Source organism: Amblyomma maculatum, unplaced genomic scaffold, assembly GCF_055883805.1.
Source record: "Amblyomma maculatum isolate TAMU_Amacu unplaced genomic scaffold, ASM5588380v1 scaffold_18, whole genome shotgun sequence".
In the NCBI taxonomy this organism is placed as follows: Eukaryota; Metazoa; Arthropoda; class Arachnida; order Ixodida; family Ixodidae; genus Amblyomma; species Amblyomma maculatum.
Genome location: NW_028146743.1, coordinates 4,807,900 through 4,827,745, shown reverse-complemented (window position 1 = coordinate 4,827,745; position 19,846 = coordinate 4,807,900). Strand labels below are relative to the sequence as shown.

The window sequence follows — 19,846 nt, the reverse complement described above, 5'->3', positions numbered from 1 at the left end:
TTGCTATTTAGGTCATGCTCATAAGAAAGAGAAGCTGCTAAGAATGGCTCACGAATTAATTGTCGAGTCATAACGAATATTCTTTGTTGCTGTGCAAAATAATGCAAAATGTCCTACATCTAAAAAAAAAATCGGGAAACATTTCAGTGACCTGCTGCATGCTTGCTGAAACACACACACACACAAAAAAGAAAATGAGGGTGGGGACCAAAGTTGAGTGCACACAGGAAGTTGAGTAGCTGAGGAAGTCATCGCCGAGCTCTATGACAGCAGACTTGGCATGGCAAGGAGTCACAGATCACTGGCACGACAGTGTTGCATCGGTTTCAGCTCTTTCCACGCACTTTTGATGGCCTTCCATAACTCATCAGAATTTGCAATGTGCAGGACCATTTTTTGCAAATTGACTTTTAATGCCTGAAATGTTTTCAGTGGCTTTCATATCAGCGACCTTAGGAAGCCAAGCTAGTGTAATGGGCTACAAAGCTTTTCAAGGTGCACTTTCACAATGTGCGCCGTGAGGATAGGGAAGAATGCTGCGGCAGAAAATGCCCATTCTTGTAAGCCATGATTGACAGCGCTTAACCACACAGCCAGAATAAAGAAGACATAAATGACGAACACAGGTGCTGAACTTCAATTTTATTCCGTTACCACTAATACTCTGCTTATATACCCATAAAGGCACAGACAAGTGGCGATTTTTGACACCTGTGGCAACAAAAACTAATGTGACAAATAAAAACCAAAAGAAGTACTGAAAGGGCAAACCCGAGCGAGGTGAGAACGAAATAGGCAAGTTATCTTTTAAGCCGCCAACACATGGAAAGTGGACTAATAAGTACAAAAAAAAGTACAAATGGGGAAGGGGAGCAGAAAATGGGTAGCAGAGGTAAAGCTAACAATTAGCACAGCAAAATGCATAAGATGAAGTGCACTAAAACTGAAAAAAAAAAAAGCGTCATGAACAACGACAATGAAGCCAACAATTGACATTGCCAAATGCAGAACACAAGCAGTACTAAATAGCTAAACCATAGCAAATGAACGAAACACGCATGATCAACAAGGGTGAAGTCAACATAGCGAAAGGATGAAGATGAGGTGCATAAAACCAAACAAGAAAGATAAAATGTCAAGAAATGAATTCAACAAATGTAACAAAGCTAAAAACAGCCTAGATTAGAGAAGTCCATAAAGAAAGGCAATCTCTTTTTCCAAAAGTGAAATGGAGGGGCTGCTAACACAATCATCCTTGAGCCTCAAAATCTTGGCAGCTTCGACTATTTCATGTGTCAGCTTTACCAATGTGTTTTTAACACTGTGTTTTTTTTTCAAACATTGGGTGTCATGGCTTCTTTGAGTCAGTTCCTGCAGTGGACGGGCAGATTCCTGGGGGATATGCCTGGGAAGTCATTTTAATACTCCATTAGCCTTTCACTGATGCATCGGCTTGTTTGTCCATGTATACCTTACGGCAAGTGAAAGGCTTAGAGTGAGCGCCTTCTGCACATGCTGCTAAGGGTTTTCTGTGCTTCTTGGTGCGGCATTTTTTCTTTTTCAGTAACGATCCACGAAAGCTGCAATAGTTGCTCAGGGGCAGAAAAGAACGTCAACTCCTGCTTTATTTTCACGCATCGTAAGGTTGTGGGAAATTTGGTGCATGCAACGAATCACTTCAACCTTTTTGCGTGGCCTGTGCACTTCAGCCAGTGGTTGTGTTTTTGCACTTGGTGTTTTTCAGCACTTTTTCTGCGACAGTGGAGAGGACTTGTAATGGGTACCCCGATTGCGTGAGCCTGCATACCTTTTTCAAGAAGCTTTCTTGCAATTTGTGCTCGCATGACTTGTTCAAGGCGTTGACAAGGGCAGACTGGATGATATTTCTTTTGACCAGCTTTGGAACGAGCGGAGTTGCATGTTAGGAAGGGATTGTTTCCCCTTGGTCCAAATGCCCGGAACACATACCTGGGTGTAAAGATTCTTAGTTCCAGGATGTGCATGGAATCATTGTCCGACATTTCGTGCATAAATTTAAGGGGAGCCAGGGCACTCTTAAGGACACTAAAAATTTCAGGTACTTCATGAAAAAAAGGCTTCCTTGTCACAGTCAAAAAGAACTAAGAAATCATCCACAAAGCAGAAAATATTTTTAACTTGTTAGTGTTTGAAGTGGTTCCTGAGACTTCTGTCATGCATAGCTAAGAACAGATCACTGATAACGGAGCAATACATGATCCAATGCAGATCCTGTGACTTTGGATAAAATGTAAACCATTCCATTCTACAAATATTGATTTTAGGTACACACAAAGCATAACCAAGAAACCATCTACAGAGACACCACACTCATTCTGGAAGGATACGGCTCCAGGTTTGTCGATAGCTTCACGAACGCATTTCATGAGGTTCCCCATCTTGAGGTATACAATAAAATAATTTTAACATGTGTAGAAAAAACACAGTAGGCTTTCTTTCTATTCCAGTTCAAAGGCCTAATGATTTCATCTGCATTCTTTACCAGAAAGGTATCATCGATAGAAAGCAATTTCTGGTCGCCTTGCAAATACATAGCGACGTCTTTCTGCCAGGTATCCTCCGAAACAATAATGCACAGAGGGCACGAGAGGTATATCTGGCAGAAAGACGTCACTATGTATTTGCATGGCAACCTGAAATTGCTTTCTATCGATGATCCCTTTCTAGTAAAGAATCCAGATGTAGTCATTAGGTTTTTGAACGGGAAAAGAAACAAAGCCTATTATGCCTTTTCTATAAATGAAAAGGCTTGTTTTATTCTATACCTCAAGATGGACCTCATGAAATGCGTTCGCAAAGCTATTGACAGACATGGAACCATATTCTCCCAGTGAGTGTGGTGTCTCTGTAGATGGTCTCTTAGAATTGCTTTCTGTGTATCTAAAATAAACATTTGCAGAAAGGAATGATTCACACCTTATCCAAAAGCACGGGATCTGCATCATATCATGTGTTACTTACTCCCTTGCTCAGTGATCTGTTCTTAGTTATGCATGACAGTAGTCTCAGGAATCACTTTGAAAACTCTCGAATTCAAAACATTTTCTGCTTTGGGGACGACTTAGTTAATTTAGACCGTGAAGTAGAAACCTTTTTTCATGAAGTACCTGAAGTTTTGAGCGTCTTTAAGAGTATCCTGGCTCCCCTTGAATTAAAGCAAGAAATGCCAGACAATGATTCCATGTGCTTCCTGGAACTAACCATCTTTACACCCAGTCACGTGAGCTGGGCATTTGAACCAAGGGGCAACAAGCCCTTTCTATCATATGACAACTGCTCGTTCAAAGCTGGTTAGAAGAAATATCATCCAGTCTGCCCTTGTCAATGCCTTGAACTAGTCATGCGAGCACAAATTGCAAGAAAGCTTCTTGAAAAAGGTATACAGGCTCATGCAATCAGGGTACCCGTTAGAAGCCCTTTCCACTGTCGCAGAAAAAGTGCTGAAAAACACCAAGTGCCAAAAACTGAACCACTTGGCTGAAGCACATAGGCAACGCGATAATGTTGCAGGGATTCCTAAAATGCACCAAATTTCCCACAACTTTACGACGAGTGAAAAGAAAGCAGGAGTTGTCGTTGTTTTCTGCCCCCGAGCAACTATTGCAGCTTTGGTGAATCGTTAATGAAAAAGAAAAGCAAAAAAATAAATAAAAAAGAGGCCGCACTAAGAAGCACAGAAAACCCTTAGCAGTACGTGCGGAAGGCGCTCACTCTAAGCCTTTCACTTGCCGTAAGCCATACATGGACCAAACTGGCCGATGAAGGCTAATGGAGCATTAAAATGACTTATCAGGTATATCCCCCAGGAATCTGCCCGTTCACTGCAGGAACTGACTCAAAGAAGCCATGCCACCCAATCTTCGAAAAAAAAACTGTGTTAAAAACACATCGGTATAAGCTGACACATGAAATAGTTAAAGCTGCTAAGATTTTGAGGCTCAAGGATGATTGTGTTAGCACCCCCTCCATTTCACTCTTGGAAAACAAGATTGCTTTTCTTTATGGACTTCTCTAATCTAGCCTGGTTTTAGCTTTATAACATTTGTTGAATTCATTTCTTGACATTTTATCTTTATTGTTTCGTTTTATGCACCTCATCTTCATCCTTTCGCAATGTAATTGTGGACTTCACCTTTGTTGCTCATGATCATTTCCTTCATTTGCTTTGTTTTAGCTATTTAATGCTCATCTTCTGCATTTAGCGGTCAATTGTTGGCTTCATCTTTCTTGTCATGCACCTTTTCTTTCAGTTTTAGTGTACTTCATCTCGTGCGTTTTGCTGTGTTAATTATTAGCTTACCTCTGTTACCCATTTTCTGTTACCACTGCATTTTTGTTTTTGTTTTTATTTATTTATTTTTTTTGCTGTTATTAGTCCGTTGTTCCACGTGTTGGCGGCTTAAAAAATGATTTGCCTATTTTGTTCTCCCCTTGTTCGGGTTTGCTTTTATGGTACTTCTTTTTGTTTTTATTTGTCACAAGTGTCGAAAATCACCACTAGTCGGTGCCTTTATGGGTATATAAGCAGAGTATCGGTGGTTCCAGAATAAGGTTAAAGTTCAGAGCCTGTGTTCGTCTTTTATGTGTTTACTCTGTCCGTGTGGTTAATTAAGCACTGTCAATCATGAATCAACACCATTAGCCCGACAACTTTTTCTATCCTTGCAAGGTCCTTCTAGCAGGTGAGAAAGGATCTGGTGGCAATGATTACAAAATAAGCTTGGGAGCTCTGCTGACCATCAATGCAGGGAAGAGGTGAGAGGCTGTCTTTGTGGTAACCTCCCCCCCCCCCCCCTCACATGTTTAAGGATTTTTGAGTGCTTGGCCTGAGGCCATTGACATAAAGGGGATCATACCTTAAAATAGCAGTATTTAATGAAAGTTACAGCCTTGGCAGCAAAACAAACATGGTATATAAGAAAGCAAGCCACAGGTCAAAAGACAAAAGTATAATAATTTACTTTTTAGCAACTATGCAGCACTCTTTTTGTTTCTAGGCCCACCCAGTACTGCCTTAAAGTTAGGGCTTTTGTGTAGCCATCCTATCTGAATCCTGCGTTGTCACGCCTTTGCCTAATAAGTTTATCTGACACATTAAGGCTCAGGGCAGCCCTTATCTCACCCCCTGTTATGAACAGGCTGTCACTAACAGAGGCAACAATTTGTAAATTCTTTTTGGTTGCTTTTTGGTGAGATAGTGGGAAGCATCTTTGATTTGGACTTCATCCCGGTAAGTATGTATGATTATGCCCTCTGAAGCCTCAGCCACTCCAGTTGCTTTTCTGTAGTGCGCTGTCCAGTGACGTCCCTCTAATTCAGAATCTTGTCGCTTGAGGTATCGCGGCAGCCTTATAGGTCCGTAGCCATGCTGAAGCTCTAAGCAAAGCATGTTGATAACTGTCCATTTTACAGATTGAAAAAGCATTCACATCAGAAAGTGAGAAATGAACGATCCATAAATGGGTGTGTTTGGCCAGTGTTTAAATTGCATTTCTTCAATTGTTTGCTGTATAGGAAAGTCTTCAGAACATAAAATGAGCAAGGCCGTTTGTCTACTCATGCTGCCTGTTCATCTGAAGTGTGCTAATGTGGAGTAACATCCTTAAAGAACAGTGTAGCAGATGTGGGCATGCTATTCAAACCATGTACAACCTCTTGACCAATCACTTTGTGGCTAAGTGCAGTTACTACAGGCCTACTATTACCTTCCATGCTATGTGTGTGTTAATGTTGCACTCCTTATTTAATCTTGAGAGAATGATCTGTGTAGGTAATTGCATAAAATTGATCACTACCTTATTTCGACAACTGATTTATTGCTATTGCTGCCATGCAGCATGTGACACTGATTGAGTGTAGAGTTCTCAAGCACTTCCTTCCAGCCAATGCTCGGTTTAATAATTTTGTTGTCATTGTCTTGTGTTGTTAAGTAATGGCAATAATTAGTGAACTGGTTGATCTTGTGCCCTTCCAGCAGGTGTGCTTCTGCTTGGCAGCACATGAGAATCAGTAATTCTTGTTTATAAGTCACTGTATCTGTTCTGTTCCCAAACAGGTAATTGTACTCAAGGGGACTCAGTCACAGTTCAATGCTGTTTTTTTTTGTAATACACTAGTTGACTTTGCTTTATATTTGATATGTATTCTTTCCTTGACTGTCATTGTGTATATCAGTGGGCCTCTTAGATTATCCACTGTCCGCAGGTCGCCTGAGTACAGCCCAGCCATTTGTTTACTAGGGTTGCTCTGGCGTTAGTCTTTCTCCAGGTGGACAGTTCCGGGCTACCTGCTGGCTGCTAGACTTGCCAGGATGATTTTATGTTGGCTGCTCGCATCCAACTAGCAAACAATGTAGAGGTGATGGGGAGGTGAGGAATGTCTGCGGCTGTTTTTATTGGCTAGGACCGCAGAGCTTCGGGTGAAATTTTCTTTTGTTTTTAGGGCGTCTTTAATAATGTGCAGGCAGGTGCTCATTTCAGCTGATCTGCAGTGCTCATCAATTACATCTTTAACTGTCGCCGCATACATACTTTCTATGTGTGTGACATTGTCTCCCATCACATAATTTACAAGATCAAATGTTCGTTCCATATTGAGCTTAATGAGTTCGGATTTGCAAATTATATTTGATCTGTCAAGTTCTAGCATCAACTTATTTTACAGCATTGTTAGAGGACCTTCTCGAGCGTGAGAGCAGACCTCAATTCCCTGTGCACTCAGGCATGCGCATTCATGCAAGTATATCGTCAGCATGCGACACACGGTCCGAGTGTTCGGTATTTACTTTTGTAGCGCAGTGGAAAGGACATACTTTGGTAATTGCTCAGAAATATTTTAAGATGTAACGCATGCATGCACTATCACGTTTCACTTGATTCATTAAGGTGGTCACGTCAGCTAACAACTGAGCATAAATAAGTTGTTGCATTTCACTCCTCACACGTTAAATTATAAATCCTCAAAATTTGAGCTCATTCGGTGCAGCAGATAGTTTTAAAAATAATTTTTATTATTATTGAAATTGGCTTTCTGGTCTGGCAACCATTGGCTGCTGACGTCATGAGATATCATTCCCATGTCGTCTGCTATTTGCGATGTAGGCTATGTAGGCTGCACTTTTGCATTCATGCTTGGATGGTGGTCACAGATTTTTTTTTTTCAGCAAAAAATATTTTATTCGCATATTCTCTTTTCTTTGCAAAGCCTTTACTATAATATGCGACTTTAGTGATCCTCGGACTTGTTTTGGGCTTCGTCTAGAGATTGCCGAGGAGGCTGAAATGGACGGGCTCATGCTGTATAGTTCAGCATACAATCAGAAGCATATTATTCTTACGCTATGAGATTTAGCTTGTTTTAGCAACAAGCGCTCACGCATATAAAAAGGTACTTGTCCGTTTCTTCCCGCCGTGTACCCGCGCCACGAAAGTGGGGAGGGGTTGCATTATGTTCCCGATTGCTGAGGTATTGCCGTTGCTCTTTCGGTCCAAAAACTAAGAGTAAGCAAGCATTACCTTGAGGCGAGAGCATACCTTGCAACATTAAAGGAGCAGACAAAACTTTTGAACAAAGCAGTACCTCTTGACGACCTTCCGTTGTTCAGTTCCGTCGGTGTCGCAGGGCCGAAAACCTCACACTACGGTGATAGGTGACCGCTGGTCGTGCTGGCGTCGTCGCCAGTGTAATGCGAAAAATCATGCGTCGATAAGCTAAAGCTGATAAGCTGATAAGCTGACTTTGACCGTGCCTTATGCTGAAGAAAACATGCCTTATTCTATATTGCTTTTGTGCAGTAGCATCTTCATCAAGCGCTTTCGTCTGAGGGTTGGCCACTGAGTCAATCAACTCCCTCCCCCCCTCCCTGCAAAGAAAAAAAAAATGTGTCCTTTGATATTGCAGCCTGCATTTCAGACGACGCTCCCCCATGCATAGTCTTCTGTCCGCGGTAATAAGAATGTTTTTAATATCAAAGCGCCTCTACTTTAATAAAACTTTAGCAGCACACCTCTGATTTGAATTCATTATGCAATTGGGGCTGGTACAAAAGTAGCCAATGGTGTGTGCTGTGCCTTCACTGTGGGGAACAACTGCTAGCATGACCAGCGTGGCAGTATGGCCTTGCATGTTGTTTTCCATGCATGATGGCTCACACGGGGAAGATTGGGAAAAAATAAGGTGATAGATAGTGCATGCATTTGGCATTTCTCAAATATTTCTGAGTGTTTCCGAAAACACTTCCTTTTTTCACTGTGCAGAAAAATGAAATGAAGACTTGAAAAATTAATGCACTCATGATACTGATGTACTGTCTTTGCCAGAAGTAACCAGGCTGCGTGTTCCGCTTCTCAGTCGGTTAGCAGAGAATTCATAAAACTTCTGCTGCTGTAAATTGGTGCAAAATAAATGAGAGCTCCTGTCTTCACTTACCAAAAAGTTATGATCCTCAGGGGATCCATGTTAGCTTCAGAATACAAGCAAGAAGCAAACCATGCAGCCTGGTTACTTTTGGCAAACACGGTACATGCACTTATTAATGTGCCTTCTCGAGTACGTACTGGGAGCTGCAACCCACAGCAATGCTCGAGAAGGTCCTCAAACAGCAAGTCAAGTAAAATAAGCTGGGTACGGACTTGAGAGATGAAACGTATTTTGCAAATAAATCGATTTAATGAGCATAGTATGATGCAAACATCTGCACTTGTAAATAGTGAGAAGAGATATGTTGCCCCACATACACAAAATAAGTAAGCAATGGCAATGGAAAGACACACAAGATGTCCACCACGACTGGCAGAAATAAGCACTATCCTTGAGATTGTACGAAATGTCGTGTTCACTGAAGTACCGCACATGCTCACCACTTCCATATAACCTCTGTCGTCTGCTAGCTGCCCAAGCGCAACCCACACTAAATCGTTCTTGTGAGAGTGTGGCATCCAGCGGCATATCATCAGAGAAAAAATGAACCCCCCCCCCCCCATACACACATAAAAATGTAAGAGCTGGCTCCACGCTCGGGCGCCCCTTAGGCTAATAATTTAAGCCCAGTGACAAGGCGGCGCGTATGCGGAAACTAACGATAAAAAAGAGTAAGCGTGACAAATGTCTCTTAAACATAATTTATGTTCATTATTTTACCTGTGTTTGCTGTGTTTTTGGTCATTTATTTTTAATGTGACAGTATTGAAGGCCCCGTTTCCCAAAATCTTGCATTGTTGTTGGCAACGTCCTGAGCAAAAAGTCATGAGCAGGGTTCTAGCACTTGGTAATAAGCAGGTGGCATTTTTGTGGGTCAGGCATTGATTTTTGGTGTTAGTTTGTGTGGCATCATGAGGCCGCATGAGATGCCGAATTGCCTGGAGCTCCTTACGATTGAAGGGTGAGATGGCAATCAAGCCCTTCCGAGTCGCACTTTTGTACAATGTTGCTAAAGCAGGTATATATATATCTATGTCAGTTGTCTTTCAGGTAATGTGGTAGCTTATCAATATGCTAATGAATGTTTGAGATAAATGGATCAGTGACGAAGCAAATAGCAGTATGCAGGTAGGAAAAGGAGGGTCACCTTGTAGAAATGCAGACTGGAGACAGTCACACTACCACATTATACCCTTAAAGGCAGACTTTAAGTATCCCTCCTGGTCTTAATTTTAATTTATTTATCCGAGGGCTGTTTTTAGCACCTGTTTTCCTTCCGGATTTGGTTTTCATTTATAATCGTGTGGATTTAAGGTAGTCTCCTTTCTCGCAAGGGTGGAAGAACGGGCTAGTTGCTGGTTCATATTGGGAAAGGAAAAAATGATTGCACACTCGACAAAGTGCTGTGTTGTCATTTTTTGTTCATGTCTCAAAAATGCGCTGTTATTTTTTCTCAAGCTATCTGTTATTTTTGAGCTTTTTCATTTCACTTCAGATGCATGACCTACAGTAATGAAGAAGGACATGCCTCTTTGTTTACGCCTTATCACTTAATGTTGTGGTATTATATTTTTTTTTATGTCTATAGCCCTGTGTTTTAGATAAAAAGAACGACCGAGGTTGCCCTGCTTTGTTATATTGAACAACAATGCACCGTAAAGTCATCCCGCTGTCAAAACATGCATGAACATCAGAGCATATCCTAATTCCGTTATCACTCTCAAAGAAAGTGTCTAGTATGCAGAAACAATAAGGCGGTAGGCATTGCTAGTGAAGTTAAGTGCTGCCCGACCACATGCCCACAGGCTATGAGGTCAGCCACTCAGTGTGTATGTGTGTAAGGGCTGATGTGTGAGCAGAATTAGGCTAGCAGCAGCTTCTCTACACTGCCAGGAAATGAACCACTGACAGGGTTTTGATTAGTTTTAATACTTGTCACGCAGTATGCTGTGTTGGTTCAACTGGTCACATTGCAATGCATCACTTTCTTAGTTGGATCTCTGCCTTCTCCACTACTGCAGAGTGTAGGTAGTACATAGCAAATAGTGTGCACCTTTCTTATGTAGGTAGAGCAGTGTGTTATTAGTCTGTGCAGACGTAATTGAGCGGAAAGGTTGCTTTGTGGTTCAAGCAACAGCGATCCGATATCACCTTTCTTAAAGGTTGTTGGGCTGGTGGAGTGCATCACACAAAGATTACATGTATAATGTATGTTCTGCATGCACATGTGCTTGGTAGCATTGCCACAGTATCTTTCACTATTCAGGATCGATGACAAGAATGCCAGCCTACCTACCACCAGCTGTTGTGAACACCTCGATTACTATATTATTGTGTTGCTACAGCAGCTTATCCACAACCAGTGGCTCAGTCAAAAGAACATAAGCACTCCAGAGAGCTTAGACGTTAGCTTGACAGGGTCGCGTATATCCGATCCCAACAAACGGATGCGGCGCGAGGGGGAAAACGAAGATGGAGAGGGAGAAGAGGCCTTCGGCTGGCTGTTACGAGCTGCGGCCAGCACCCCCATTCCACGCTAGCGACTCAAGGCATGGGCCTCGGCGCTCGTGTTGTGGCAGCGTGCGATGCGCGTTGTCGCGTGGATGTGTGTGCGCGCTCTTGTGCTATAATTGTGCCGCGAGTCTTCTCCAAAGACCGCATGAGGCTAGTCGTCTTGTCTTGCCCCGGATGAACTAAATGCGATTTGTGCATTGATTCAATCGCTGGCGCTCGGTCGCTCCACGAAGCCCTTCGTGGCTCAGACGCAGGTTTGTTACATACCGCTTACATGCAAATCGGCCCCGAAATGCGATCTATTTTATGAGGGAACGCAAGCCTTGTATTTCCGCAAGATCCCTTGTGCTGACTGCTAGAGTTTGTTCTAGTAACGTTGCTGCTAGCCGTTGGATGTGCGTGCGTGATGTGCCGCGAGACTACCCCAAAGACTGCATGAGGCTAGTGCTCTAGTGGCTAGTCTTGCCACGAATCAATTAAATGCGGTTTATTTGTGCACGTTTTCGATCGCTGGTGCACGGCCGCGTCATGAAACCCGTCGTGGCTCTCAGTGCAGGTTTGTGTTACATATCGTTAACATGCAAATCGGCTCCGAAATGCTATCGCACGATCTGTATTTCGGTGAGAACCCCACCTAAACCGTCCGGTGAAGCAAAGGCCTGCTTAAAAAGAAAAAAAAAAAAAGGCGACCGTCCGTAGCTGTGCTTCAACCCCAAAAGCTGATACATTACTTTTCTGAGTGCCTCTACTGCGTGCAAACACCTTCCGCCGTGCATGTAGTGAAAATGATTTGTGTATTTTGCAAGTGGCTTTAAACAGCTCGTGCAGCTGTTGCTTAGGTATTGCAGCAATGTGGCACTGTTCAAAGCTATCTTGTTTGCTTCTTAGTTTCGCAGGGTAGTAGATAAGAGTGAAAGGGTGCTCACAGTGTCATAAATGGCAATATAGCATCAACAAAACCTGCAGATGTCGCCCTTCAACAATTTTCCTTCTAGAGATTTACTTTCAGATTAAAACAAGCATTCATTGAATATCCATGCTCAGGTGGAAATTGCCACCACCAGCTGCTGCCTCTGAATACACTTTCTTTCCTTCAACATCAGGGTTAAAGGCCAGGGCAATCGCAAGTTTCGTTTCTTTTTCACTTATTTGGTCAGTAAAGAAAGTGTTGTTCCTCCTTCGGTGTGGGATATGGTGTTTAACTTCCATAAGTGATATAGAAAAACTGCCTATAAGAGATATCATAGTGGACAGCTCTGCATTAATGCCATTGATTTGAGGTTCTTCGTGTGCACTGACATTGCAAGTGTGTCTTGCATTTCACCTTCATTGATATGTAACGACCACTATGGCTGGAACTGAACCCAGGTCCTCGGCCTAGCATGTCTTAATATGAGTACTATTTTCTTTTGCAAATGCAATCCTTAGAAATGTAGTTTGTTGATTGCAGACAGCAGCAGAAACAAAGCCTAGCACAAACAGAGACTAGAAATCACTTTTTTCACTGGTACACACTATGTTACTTTATCTGTGTCAATGTGATGTGGGCATTAACAAAATCAGCCTTGCATGTTACACACATTTGCAAAAATGTTTTTTTTTTTCTTGCGAACAAAGTGGTAAATGTTTAATAATAATTTATTGGTACAATATATTAATCCATTTATTTCTGCTACCAGCCCGAAGTGCAATGTCTGGTGAAGGTATGTGTCTAATACTGATCAGTTAAGCGAGGCAAAATGCATGAAACAAAGTTTATTACTGTTTTCACATAGAGGAGAAGTAATTCATTTGTAGTCAGTGTGCACGAAGCAAGAAAAGTATTAACTTTGGCATGTTTTAACCTTGACAGTGTATTCCCTTGCAGCATACTTGCGCTCTTGCTGCCCATGCAGTCATGAGGGAGCTGCACTAGTTGCTACTGTTATCATATGGGCAAACTGTCCCGATGAACTAAAATGCTGGCAGGGGTATGTCGCTGTAGGTCGCTGTATGTGAGCAATTCTTCCATTTCAAGTTCCTCGGCATTAGGTCTCACCGCTCGGCCGACAAAACCTCGAGCGTGTTGATGAGCAGCCTCATTGCCTCGGTATCCTGAGTGGGCAGGTGTCCATACGAGTTCTATCTCTCTGTCGAGTCTGATATCCGCGAGGTTGTTTCTGGCAGTATTTGATATTCTGCTACGCGAGAAGTTACGTATGGCAGTTTTTGAATCAGTGACAATTATGTCCGCATCTGCTGTAGTGATGGCTAAAGCGATTGCGGCTTCTTCCTCCTGGTCCGAGTAGCGGACTTTGACCGAAGCAGCTGATACGCATTTACTTACTGTACTGCTTAATTACAAAGATAGCAACGGCACCGTCAGCCATATAGTAATCCAAGGCGTTGGTATACACCACCCCATCGTGATTTCGGTATTTTCTGTTTAGGGCCCTAGCTCTAGCTTTCCTCCTGCCTTCATGGAAGGAGGGATGCATGTTTTTGGGCACAGGTTTGGAGATAATTTTGTCGCCAGCTCCTCTTGGTAGTGGTCCTAGTGGTTGGCTAGTGGTTCGGCATTAATTCTCATGCGGTTGAGAATTTGTCTGCCTGCTTTAGAGTTTGTTAGTCTTTGTAGCTGCAATCAGCTCCTCTACATTGTTGTGTATCCCAAGTGAGAGAAGTTTTTCGGTTGCAGTGTTTCTGGGTAGACCTAGCCCAGCCTTGTAGGTGCTTCTAATGAGTGTCTAATTTCTCCTTGTCAGATTGAATGAGGCGGAGATAAGGGACAGAGTATGTGAATCGACTTAGTACAAAGGCATGGATAAGACGACAAATGTCAGCCTCTTTCTTGCCGTTACTCTGTGTATCAGTCTAGTGATTTATCGCACAGTCATTTCCAGCCTGTTGATAGTAACATTGCTCTTCCTATTGCTCTATTAGTGGTAAAGTGTAGCTGTCAGTGCAAGTAGTATGCCTATGCACCTTCAGTATAGCGCCATCATTGTTCCTAGAATTGGGCCCCTGCTCGAAAATTTCATTTTCTTTGTGCGACAGGTTGGTGTTCGAGCACTCCGGGCAGACTTGCTGACGTCTGTACATCAGTCTGTACATCAAAAGTTGCTGGTTTACCTCGTGCCCCCCACAGTACCAACCTTGTGCTATTGAACTTCTAGCTGCTTCCTAGAATAAAAAAAATCATCAACTGCTGTTCACTGATAGTTTAGTCAACAGATGCACCAGTCACAGTTAGCGTGCTGCCACCAGTGAAAACTGAATCAAAATGTGTGAAGTAGGACTGAGCTCATTTCTAAGCGTTATTTTAAATGTAAATTCTTTCAGTTCCATCATGTAATGGGTTACAGGACAAAAAACAAAACGTTTCTTAATGCACACTGTATTAGGAACAAAAGTGTTCCTGTGACACAAACAGCCAGTGGTTAATAAAGCCATTCGGAGCTGCCTAGCTGTGTCATCGTGCGGAAGAGCTAGACTTTTTTCTATGGCTACAGTGGAGAATATGATGGGCTTTCGAGTTTTTCCTCCTCAGCTAATTATATCTCTCATTTTTTTTGTTTACACCTTAGTGAATTTACGTCCTACGAGAACTGCAGATTGCAAACTTTTTATGGCTGCAACGTGCAACAACAATGGCTTTGCAAAATGAGTACATTTCTCACACCTTACAAAAGTTTAAACACCTAATCTTTTCGGCACAATGAAAAACATACTTCTAAGGTAATCATTCCATGAAATTTTTGTTAGAAATGCTGTAGAAAAGTTTTTACCAAGAATATTTTCATCAGTTGATGTTACTGATGTCTTTTGTTTGTATGAAGAAGCTGGAAACCATGATAAATGAGCAAAATGTCAATCACAGGCGGGCAAAAAGGATGTATTGAAAGCTAATATAAAAAGAAAGCTCTGCTGCCAGACATTCATTTTTTTTTACAGAAGAGAATAATATATATATGAGTTCCCGCACCCAGCCGTTATGGCACTTTGACAAACGCCTAAGTCTATGCAAGCATTAAATGACCGTGGTCGCCATTGCAGCCAAGAAATGCAAAACATTGTGGTTCCACTGAGTGACAGAAGCTAGACGCACTTCACTGGCGAAGTGAAGGGAGCATTTATAATCAGCAGAGTGATGGCCAGAGAGTGCATAAACTAAAATAGAACATGAACACTCGTGAAAGAAAAAGAAAAAATCATGTGCGCTCTAATACTTCACCGAGATGTGGCCATATGGTGGGATGCACCGGTAACGGCAAGGTTTCACAGCAATGTAACACTCTAGCTCATTTGATAAGATTTTCAGTGATAAATAAATCCTTTTGCTTCCTGTACTGCTGTCCTCAATTGCAAGGCAAGAGCTTGCCATTTCCATCATAATTTATGACACATTTTGGTCTGTTAGTCTCTTGAATGTGAATGTGAAGAAACCACCTACACATATTTCCGCCACTTTGTGATTCTGCCAAAAACAAATTCCGATAAATGAAGATTACAATCAGTTCGCCACTGCGTTTAAGATAGTTAGTGTATAGTGAGAACTCGGTATTTTTCTGTATTTCTACCCAAGCATGCTTCGTGAATGTGCGGGCAAACCCAATCATTATCCGAAAATTATCTGCATCAACTCAGCTGCGTTTTCAACTGTTGAGGACAGTATAAAAAAAAATTCGGAGTGAGAAAAGCATAACAGAGAGATTGCTGGCAACACTCCCAGGCTTTCCACATTAGGTGTACTGTAGATGCAAGATGTGTAGTGCTGAATGACCCTATAATTCGTCTCTTGTGCTTGATTGTACAAGTGCAAAACTAAAGGAAGTGCGAGTTGCTTTAAGGTCACTCATAAGGCAAAGCCACTTGCCTATGTTGCAAGGAACCCATCACAGAAAGAGCACAATACAGGAGCCTCGAGGCACAACATACACTGACACGTGACCAAGAGAAGATGGTTTGTACTTATCGTGTTAATGCAGTTCTTTACAGCTTTTGCTTAACAAAACTTTTCAGAGTTGTATATAATTCCTCATTAAAAACTACCTAGCACTAGTTCTAAGGAAAGTTCACACTTTTACAGCCATCTTCTACAAAATATAACTTGCCAGTAGAATAATCTCAAAGCAGTGCACAAAACAGCTTTTGATAACTGCATCTCCTGAATGCAATTTCAGCGATTTCAGAGAAAGTTGCAAATTCCCTGCAGTATACCTTTAACAGTGGCTCTGGCTAGAACCCTTTGGTGTTCCTAGAGGAGGACTAAAGGGTTTTGGTACAGCTGCTACTCTCACCACTCAATCGCATTCCAAGTGGCACTTGTGGTATTAGACCTATTGCCGCATTGGTTGGGGGTGACCCTTGTGGGCAATCTCAATATTCGGCTATGCACAACCGAATTAGTATACTCGGACGAACAAGGTTTAACAGCCACTGCTGTAGCTTTGGATCTCTCTATTTACATATAGTTGCCGTCTCTCCTACTTCCACCGTAATCTTTCAGGTAAAAAACGATTAAAGTAATAATTTTCCATTGAATATCCTGTGAAACAACAACAATAAAAATTTCCATATGCTTTACTTGATTTCAATCACTTTTGGCTTTTTTCATATGCATGTCGTCACGAGCCATTCATTTTCCTACCCTTGTCTGTGCACAAAAGGAATGAAGTTGTTATAAAACTGCTGCATGGAAACCACAACAAAGAAGGAACAAATAGATGAAAGCAAAGCTGCATACATTTTTGTGATAATGAACGAACTAGTTCAGCTCGATTAAAGGAACAATGAAAAGGTATTTGCTGTGGCTAGAAAAGGTGCACTAACGATTAGTATTTCATCACTCATTTCCACGACACAAATTTTTAAGCTGGTTTTACTAACACAGATGGAGGTAAAAAATAATGCCCCTCCTTTCCCTTCAACTCGACACATGCCGATGAGAAAAGTAAAGAAAATGTCACAACCATTCCCCACTGTGGCCCATTTTGCCTGCATCATTTGGTCCCAGATGGCCAAGTTTATGTCAGTAGGGGGCAGCTAAGAGTAGGCCGTGAGATGATGTCCAAATAGACTGCGAAAAGCAATTTTGAGAAATTTGTAAATTAAAGGGGGTATGCAGAGACATTTAAAATTTGACTTGAATACCAACAAAAAAAATCCTAGAAGTGTACTGCATTACAATGGCAATAATTACCTTTATAGGTTCCTTTTAGCATATTTCCTCAAAAATAAAAAAAAAATCAAACCTTAAAAAAAACGCATGAAAAGAGAAAAAAACTGGAAGACATCAGCCCTAATGCGATAGTTTTAATGGCTTCCCCTGCAGATCCTCATTACTTTACAACTCGCTGAATCACCAATTCCTGAATTTGTGACACTATCATCCCACACCTACTCATTAGCTTATACTCGTGAGCTACCACATTACGTGAAACACCAACAGCCATAGCTAAAAAGACCTGCTTCAACCAAGAACGTGCCTGCATGGCATAGGAGTAATGTGCTTGACTCGTTATCTGTTTCATGCCTGTTTAGTACGGATGAATTACTCGAGCAGTTTCTAAATGGGCATAACAGGTTCAACTAGTCTAGACTACACAGGTGTGGGCCTGCTGTATTGCAGCTAGAGAAGAGATGCCATGTAACATCAGTTGTCTGCTCTGTGTGAGGAGGGAGACAATGGCTGCCAACCACTCCACTCGGCGCACGGCACTCGGTTGGGGCTCCCAGCTGGCTGCTACGATCGATGAGGATACGATGCATCGGTGTTGTAGCTTGCGTTATCAATGGAAGATTCTTGTTACAGTATAGAAGGCTTCCGGTGTGTCCGATTCTCATTTCCCCCTCCATCTCAAAGAAGCTGCTTGAGTCAGGAGTTCCAAGTCGGCCATGTCTTGTGGCTTCGTGGCGACAGACAACCTGCTGACCAGTCAGTGCACGGCTTCTCACCTGCCAACTGCTACCTGCCAGAGGCATGCCCATGATTTTTCGCTCACATCAATATTGCTGCTGTTGCTGGATTTTCTGGAAAACGAAGTCTTTAAGCTATCATATCAAAACAATGCCGCAGAAGCTAAATGCTACTTGGGCTCGAGGCAAGGCTGGCATTATGCAAAAAGGAACAGGGGCCGAATACATTGTAGGCTGAAGACCTCAGGAGCGAAGGACGAGACAGCTGATAAGGATCTAGACTAGAACAGACCAGCCAACTGTGGTTTCAAGTGCCACTGCCAGCCGGCGTCCTTTTTCATTTTTCCAGCGGCCATGCTTTGGCCGCAGTCTTTGCGCAGCCAGGGGAAGGCGCTACACCATGAAACTGTTTGATTTGGAACTGGCTCGCTTTGCCACAATGTCATTTTGACATTGGCATAGGTGAGCAAACATTTTGGTAGGACAAAAAGGCAACAGCAGCCAATCGGCCATCGAGCGAGCTTTATTCTGCACTCACGAGAAGGTACCACTCAACTGAATTCGCGTGGGAAGCCTGTAAAACTTTTAAAATTTAAAATTTAATTTTAAAAACAAAATTTTTGCAGTGTTTTGCAGAAAATTTGCTGTCAGCATTATGGAATGTGTCAGCATCATGAGTGAAAAATCACATGCCATTGCCAGAAAAAAATATGCATCTCAGTGCAATAGACACAGGAAGAAGAAAGGAGACAGACGCAGGGCAAATGCTTCAAAGGATGCAGGACGAAGCGTTCATCCTGCACCTGTCTCCTTCCTTCATCCTGTGTTTTTGTACCCGCAGTCATCATACTAATACCAACTAGCCCGTCTTTCCACTTTAACTTTGTCAGAAAGTAGTTGGCAGCTGTCATGGCCGGGCGCTTACTGGGTATCAGGTTGTCTTTATGGCAGAAGACTATACGGCATGGCCACTTTGGCAAGTGCTGCAAACTCAGACTTTGCCTTTGAGATAAGAGGGTGAGATCGGAATCCAGCCCTCCAAGACCCTTGGATCTTGAGTAGGACACACTGCTTCTGGGCCCAGGTAGGACAAAGGTCTCTCCCATATTTCTCGAATTAACCAGGTCCTGCACTAGTTGAATCCACTTGACCCCTGCAAATGTCTTAGCTTCATCAGTCCACTTAAGGGCAACACTTGGCATCCGTTGGAAAAAGAAATTGTTACCTTTGCAAGCGGAAAGGACTATTCCAGTTAATGCAAGAAGGAAATGACCCCGAACTAAACATTGTCTCCGTTATGTCAGGCCCGCTGTAATGTTAATACTGTGTGGAAGTGGTGCTGTTGAACACAAGTCTGATGTGAGTGGTGCCCTAGGAGACCTAGCATATCATTGAAAAATGGGGGTAAATGTGCGTCAGTGCTTGAGAAAGTAGGTTTTGACATGTGGCAAACGCAACGACAATCAGGAAAATTTGTGAAGCATTTAGCACAGCCCAGAAAGGCATTTTCATAGGTCCTTTATGACTATCATTCAGTAGGAAAGAATTCATGTTCATTGCGGGCACAGGCAAGCAAAAGAATGAAGCAGATGGACATGCTCAGAGGTATCGTCACACCCCTCACAAAGCTTCAAGAATTGCTTGATTAAGCTAGTACAGTCACAGTCTATAAAGTTGTCCTACCTGCTTGAAGCTGATAAACATGCTGAGCTGATGAGTGCTTCAATGGTAATATTCTAATGCAAGAAGTTCACGGAGGTGGTCTTTCTGAGCACTCAAGTCAAATTTCAAAGCTTTGCAGATAATGTTTAAAAAGTGCTCCAGGCAACTGCTCGCAATCAAATAAGGTGACGCCTCTCGTGCGCTCACTCTTCAATGATGTTATTGGGGTCTGCTGGGTGCACAAAATAACTGGACACTCCCAGGTGATGCAGGCAGGCAGGCGGGACAGGGCATGGTGGCATGCGCTGAGTTGATG

The 19,846-nt window shown here is 42.5% G+C and overlaps 1 protein-coding gene and 1 long non-coding RNA gene across 5 annotated transcripts in view; one reads left to right on the top strand and one right to left on the bottom strand.

Moving 5' to 3' along the window:
* Positions 1–19,846, bottom strand: part of LOC146171734 (uncharacterized) — a 102,875-nt gene that overhangs the window by 45,557 nt on the left and 37,472 nt on the right. The window lies entirely within an intron of this gene.
* The window catches only part of LOC146171735 (uncharacterized), a 36,715-nt gene that overhangs the window by 1,117 nt on the left and 15,752 nt on the right, over positions 1–19,846 (top strand). The window contains exon 3 of one of the 2 annotated variants that reach the window (XR_014702753.1): positions 6,296–6,407. The exons of the other annotated variant lie outside the window; for it this stretch is intronic. This is a non-coding gene — a long non-coding RNA (uncharacterized LOC146171735). Of the gene's footprint in view, positions 1–6,295; positions 6,408–19,846 lie in introns of those variants that run through there. 2 annotated transcript variants of the gene reach the window in all.